We start from the raw sequence: 7,498 nt of genomic DNA on the forward strand, positions 1-7,498 counted from the left end.
GCTCCAAACTTCAACTAAAATAGGACATCGTGGGATTTGTGCTATAACTCTTTCGCCATGAAGTATTAGAAGCTAAAACAGAAACCCATTTAAGAAGAAATCGGTATGAACCTAGGCTCCAAATTTCAGATCCTGTCTCGCTATATTTTTGGAGATATAATATGAGGAATTTAGGGTTTTTGAAGCCCCTGAATTACATTCCAAACATGTCACCTTGGGAAAACCATCATAACTTTAGCTCTGAACATTAGATTGAATTTTCGTAAGAAGTTACAGAAAGAGGATGAATTGTAGTTTCTTGTATATATTTTTTAGATACAAAGGTCAAAACAGTGACACATGGCACTTCATACAAGTTTTCTCTTCTGAAAAGGTATGTAATCAGGTTAGCTTGGGAGATTGTGCATAACTCTTTCTTGGAGAATCCAATTTTGATTAGACTGGTGGCATTGGAAAGAGGACACAGAGGGTTACCTCAATTTGCAATTTCAGAATTGAAAGAGCTGAAATTACAGAGTTATAGTCGTTTCAATATCGATCTCCTAAATCAAGAAAAGGTGATATGAGGAAGTTTGATGGCAAGGATCCAGTAAATTGGATACTACAGATGGAGCAATATTTTGATCTACATGAGGTGCAATTGTTACAAAAGGTACATATTGCATCTTCATATTTAGAACCGAATCCATTTTTATGGTATAAAGGTCTTTGTTGTCGTAAACCACTTGTCACATGGTCAATTTTCACAGAGGAAATGATAGCACATTATGAGGATACAAAGAGCAAATTGATAAATCTCAAACAAAAGTGTTCAATAGCAGAGCACATTGAGGACTTTCAAAAATTGAATATAAGGGAAAATGATATTCCAAAGAAGTAGAGGATTGATGTCTCCATAGGGACTTTAAAGGATAACATTCAACATGAGGTTCGTCATTGGGAACTTGATTCACTGGAGAGGGCAAGAAAAATGCAAAGCAAAATTATGGAAACAAGGAAGTCTACCCCTCACAAATATAAAGATGGAAGTATTGCTTCTCCTATCCTTCCACAACCTACAAGGTTGACACCAGAACAATTGGAAGAAAAAAGAGCAAAAGAGCTTTGTTACAATTGTGATAAAAAATACATTAAAGGTCATAAGTGTGCTGAGAAGAAATTATTTTACATTGATTGCGAAGAGGAGGAAGAAAAGGATCAAGAAACATCAAAAGAAGAGGATATACACTAGGAACCAACCCCAGAGAAAGAAGAAATGAACCTGACCATATCTTGTAAAGCATTGGCAAGAATTACCACTCCTCAAACTCTCAAGATAGATGGACACATCAAGAAGAAAAATGTTTAAGAAGTGAAAGATCACATCGAGAAAGAAGAAATGAATCTGACCATATCTTGTAATGCATTGGCTGGAATTACCACTCCTGAAACTATCAAGATAGAAGGACATATCAAGAAGAAAAATGTTCAAGAAGTGAAAGATCACATCTAGCATCAAAAAATGAATCCGACCATATCTTGTAATGCATTAGAAGAAATTACCACTCCTCAAACTCTCAAGATAGAAGGACATGTCAAGAAGAAAAAGGTTCAAGAAGTGAAAAATCACATTGAGAAAGAAGAAATGAATCTGACCATATCTTGTTATGCATTGGTCGGAATTACCACTCCTCAAATTATCAAGATAGAAGGACATATCAAGAAGAAAAATATTCAAGAAGTGAAAGATCACATTGAGAATCAACAACAAGTTCTCCAACTTTTAAAGGATAACACCACTTTGGTACAGAATCGAATGAAACAATAGGCAAATCAACATTGTAGTGAAAGAAGTTTTGATGTAGGTGATTGGGTATTTTTATGGCTACATCTCAAGCAAGCTATTTATGAGAAAGAAATGTTGGCAATACTACATGCACTTAAGAAATGGTGACCTTACGTAATGGGAAGACACTTAAAGGTAAAAATGGATCATGATAGTCTTAAATACTTTTTAGAACAAAGATTATCTTTAGAAGAACAAAAAAAATGGGTCACAAATATGTTGGGTTATGACTTTGAAATCATCTACAAAAAAGGGAAGAAAAATATTGTTGCATATGCACTCTCAAGAAAGGATGAGGATGTGGAAGCATTGTTTTGTGCTATTTCTATTATCCAACCAGATTGGATACACGAAGCAAGGGATGAATGGAGAAAGGACAAAGAAGTGTGGCCACTCATTCAAAAGTTGCAGAAGATCCTAGTTCAAACAATATTGCTTAAACTTTACGAGGAAGGAAAAATCATATTGAAACCTGGAGCATTCACAGAAACAAGAACCTGACAACTACGAAATCAATCAATTTCAGAGTATCTCATCAAGTGGAAGAACTTACTCACTGAAGATTGCACATGGGAGGACAAGAATTTTGTACAGAAGCATCAAGAACTACTCAAGCATTGAGGACAAGACTTTTTGAAGGAGAGGGGCATGCTAGGTCCCTATACTACTAGTGTAACCCCTTATTGTTATTAGGACAACCCCCTTATTATATTGTTGTGCCCATGTAGTCCCCATATTGTTATTATTGTGCCCCATAGAAGCCCACTATTGTTATTATTGTGCCCTTACATTATTATTGTTATGTTGGCTCTGATTATATTATGACCCTTAGACTCCTATATATAGAAAGGAGGTCCTGCCATTTGTATCATCTAAGAATTTTTCATTTGTGTAATGTAAAGGCGGTTGCCCCCTCGAAGAGGCTTATTTATAAGGCATTGATTTATCTTTTCTATCTTTTTGTGAGTTGGTTTCATAACAGGCAATAGCTGTCTCAAGGCTGGCTTGTTTTAGCAGTATTAAACTGTCCAACTCATTCTCCATTTCTTTCAATTGACCATTTAATTAAAGAATGAGATCCATCATTTCATCCTGCTGGGTTTGGCTCTCTAGGAACTCCTTGGTTTGTGGATGTTCAGAAGGAGGCAACTTCAGTTGTTTCTTCAAAGCAGCAATATCCTCATTTTTCTTCTTTATTAGTTTTTCTACAACCTTGATATCATTTGGATTATATCCAATTTCAATTACCAATTCTTCCAGTGACTTGATTCTGTTATCCTTAGCTTGTGAGGATGCCTTCTCTAGCTTAAATTGTGCTGTGATGTTGTCTAGAGAACTTTGAAGCTTGTGCACACTCATTGCTTTGTTAGTCATTGTAGAGTAAATAATTTCACCTCCCTACATATGGAATTCAATTTGATCAATAGGGTGAACATCCCTAGCCAAAACTTCAAACCCTGTCTTCCTATAGTCTGTTGACAATCTAGGTTGCTGGACTGTAGCCTGCATAAAGTTCATTTGCATTTTACCAGTTTTAATGTCAAACGCTGACATTAATCTATTCTAATTGGCAGGTGTCTGTTTGAAGTACTGGGCATATGTTTTAGCCTTTAATGCCTCATTCCTCAACTTTATTTCTTTGTACTTCTCTTTTATATCTTTCTCTTTATCCATTGGTTTGCTGGATGAAGAGACTTCAATACTAAGCTGTTTTTCAATAATTTGAGTATTTGAGGTAGAAGGTTGATGAGTTTCCTCTAAAACTGTTGGACCTTTACTCTTTTCAACCATTGTGTCAGTATCAATGATTTCAACTGTCTCAATGGTGTCCTCTTGCTCAGTTACATGATTAAGCTTGGTCTTCTTTTTGTAATTGATTTCAAACCTGTCATCTGTAGTATCCATTCCAGAGCTAGAACCTTCTTCCCTAGTTCTTTTTTACATTTCTGTCCTGCATGGCTGGAGTCTGTAGAATGGGACTAATACCAATTTGTTCCTATAGGGTTGGAACCTGCAGAAAGGAACTAGTATTTATATGCTTTTCCAAATCTAATAAGGTATTTTCAACATCTATTAAGGTATTTTCCAACCACTATGATTGGTTGGCATATCTTTCAATATCTGGCCTAGACTCATGCATAAAAGGGATTAATTTGAACTTGAGACTTAATTTGTTTATGAATCCATTAGGGTCACACTGCCACATGAAACTGCTACTAAACTTCATCTACTGTAAAATTTTCTCTGCTTATTGTCCAATTTCCCTATTATTACAAATAAAAGGGCCAGTTGGTTTTTGATTTTGAACTGTGTTTTCTTCCTAGTTGATAGAAAATTGACCTCATCTGAGTTTATCATTTGCCTGAAATACTCTAATGCAAATATACTCATGGGGAGGTATTTGGGCAGCTTGTAGGGAGTGAGTTGGCATCCATATATCCTAATTTCTGTGTGGTCCTAGTATAGATACCAATCTCCCACTCTACTATTTTTAGACAATTGTAAAACTCTCTTAATCTCATCATTGATCATGGGTTGATTTCTCCTGGTTAGCATGTTTACAACTGGATGAACACAGGAATCAATGAGCTCTTTATAACTAAAAATAGTGGAATATCTTTGGATTAATGGTCTCCAAAAGATGACAGATCTTGGATGGCCCTTAGTGTATAACTTTTGGATGTTGACTGGAAACGTATCTGACTGAAAATATAGGAACATGTGAAATAATACTGAAGAGTATTTGAATACTCTTTCATTTGTCAATCTGATAAATTGCTCATGGATTCTATCTACCAAGAACTGAGCAAAGTTAAAAACTATAGCTGGAGTCTTTCCTGGGAAAAAAATAGAAAGGAAAGCAAGTATAACCACATCTACATGCTCATTACTGGTGTATCCTAGAATACAAGAGAGTATGGTTATAATTTGTCTAGCTTTCTTAGAGAAAATGGTGGTAGCATATGGAGGACTATTTGTAGGAGTATGAGACTCTTCTATGATGAAATTTTGAAAGATTTGAGCTCTCTTGGGAAGGTCCAACTTTGTGTAGAGTTCAAGTAAGGCTTCAATGGAAAGTGGGGTCTCATTTGGGTTTGGTTGGATCTGCAACATTTGATTTATTGACTCTGCAGTAATGGTGAATAAAATTTGTTGGTCAGGAGAGACTATGGCTCTTTGACTTGGGACATAGCAAGCTTGGCAGAAGTGGATGATTTATGGGAATAGGTATACCTGTGGGAACAATTATTTGGGCAAATTTGATTCCCATAGGTGAATGTCATCATTCTGGTTCAAGAATTTATCTTTACTCCAGCAGTGGAGTTTCAGTAGATGGCTAGGGGAAATAGTGTCTTTAATTTGAAAATCTCTATGGGCCAATGGGAGGTGGTCAATATCCAGGTGAGGGGTTTGCAGGGGTCTTACATCCAGAGTGCTTTGGGAAGCCATAATTTGGTTTATTCAACTGAATTACTTTTTCTCTAGCTTTAGGAGTAAGGTCAGAAGCTCTGGAACAGTGGGGAGGGTAATTACAGTCTGTAGAAAAGGGCTTTTGGATGCACAGTAAGGTTTTCTTTAGTATAGCAAGGTTTTTTAATTAATTTAATTAATTAACCTTTTGATAATTACTGTGCATAGCTTAAATTACAGGGCCATTCTGGTTCTTTCAAGAATACCTGGAAAATGATGATTTGGTGTGCAGATAGGGTTTTGTGGTAGCAGCAGAGGTTTCTGAGGCTTCAATTGTCTATTTGCTGCTTCAATTTGGTGTCTGCAGCATATTTTAGTTGCAAAAGGTGGTTAAAATGGTTGCGCAAAGGTTCAAGGTTTCAGAATTGGTTAATAGAGGTTTTTTGCAGCGAAAATGAGTGAAAAGAGTGAAAGGGGGTTTTTTCAGCTTTTTAACCAACAACGGTTACATTTTCGCGCGAGATTTGGTAAATAAACAGTGGGTATTTTTACTTTAGGCGAGGAGGCAATTTTATGCCATATCGCATCGCTTTTGTGTGGAGGGTGGTATTTTTCGCGAGCATGCGACATAACCTGGTGTCGCCACGTAGTGAAACAGTGTTAAGCCAGAACCGTGAATCTCGCATGCTTTTGGACCTTTAACTATTAGATGATGAAACTGCGCGATATGGATATGTGCCATTGGATCTAGAGGTGGGAGATTGGAGGGCTATCATGTGACGAAGTTGCACAGACGGAGTTGGGATGTGGTTGGCGGGGCCTGGGGTTAAATAATATAGTGGGTTTAATACTTTCTAAGGTTTAGTGAGGGTTGGGAAATTATAGTGGGGGTTTAAATATATAAAGCGGGATTTTAGGAAATAACTTAGGATAAAGGGTTTAGTGGGTTTGTAAGGGAAAAAAGGGAAATTAATAAGGGGGGAATGTATTATTTGTGATGGGAATGGGTTTCACACTAGGGAAAGGGGTTTTGGGAAGGGGGAATGATTTTTAAAGGGTAATGTCTAGGGAAATGTGTGAAACAAAGGGAAAAAAGGTCAAAATGAAGGGAAAGGGTTTTTACAAGGGGAAATGAAGAGGGAAGGGGTGCTTTGGAACCAAGAAGGGGACAACATTAGGGGATGAAAAGTAATGAAGGGATAATGAGGGGAAATTAATAAAACAAGTATGTGGAGGTCTAGTGAAATGAGGGGAAATTAGTAAATAAGATTTAGTGAATGTCCTTTCTCTTTGAAAATTCCTCCTACACATGAAACATAAGATTAAGTATGATGAAGGTACTTTTGACTTAGCAACCTTGTGCACTTGCAAAACTTCTTCTACCTACCCTTTATTTACCCTAGCATTTTCTCTTCATTCATTGGGTGCATTTGAGCTTGTTGACCCTTTATTTCTTTTTCTTTGATAAGTAAACTATCTAATTCTAGCCTTATAACTTCCAATGGCTCAGATTAAACGGATGAGCTCATTATTATTCTCTACCTAACTACTTATTTGCCAAGATTAAACAGTTTGGCTAGATCTTTCTTCCCTATCTATGAACATGAAATTTAAAGCATGAATGAATCAAGATTAAACTATTTGACCATCATGGATTGTGGCATTTTTTGACAAGTTGCACACAATCTTATTTTAAAAAGTAAAGTAAAAAGTAGTGGAATCTGAATTTGCACACTTTCATGATCTATTCTTATCTCTTTTTTTTTGAGTTCATATTTTTATATCTTTTTGATCTTTTTCTTTCTTTTAGTCCTTTGATTATTCTTTTAGAACTTACCCTCTTTACATTTTTTATTTTTAATATGGGAAAACATTTTGCAGAAAGAAAAAGTATGTACAATATTACAAAACTAACCGTAGCCAATTCAAAATTATGAATCTTATTAGTATAGGACCCTAAAAGATTCATTGCTTCTTCTATATATGTGTACCTCGTACTTTCTCCCCTCACTACTTGTGCATTTTGAAAGAAGAATTCAAATTTGAGAAAGAATTCGAGAGAGTTGAAGAAGATTGTGAGAGAGAGACTTCGAGAGTAAGAGAAAAACTTGGTGAGCCAAGGTTGATTCAATGCTTTAATGTTTTAGTGTTGATTAAATTGAGGGGAAGGTTGGTTCAGTGTGTGCGTCTGCTACTGCTACCAGTGATCTTCATGCTACAACTTGTTCACATTTGGGTGAACCTACTCATTCTCTTGATCTC

This window comes from Pinus tabuliformis, chromosome 7, assembly GCF_031772625.1.
Source record: "Pinus tabuliformis cultivar Carrire ecotype Pingquan chromosome 7, CPIR1, whole genome shotgun sequence".
NCBI classification, from domain to species: domain Eukaryota; kingdom Viridiplantae; phylum Streptophyta; class Pinopsida; order Pinales; family Pinaceae; genus Pinus; species Pinus tabuliformis.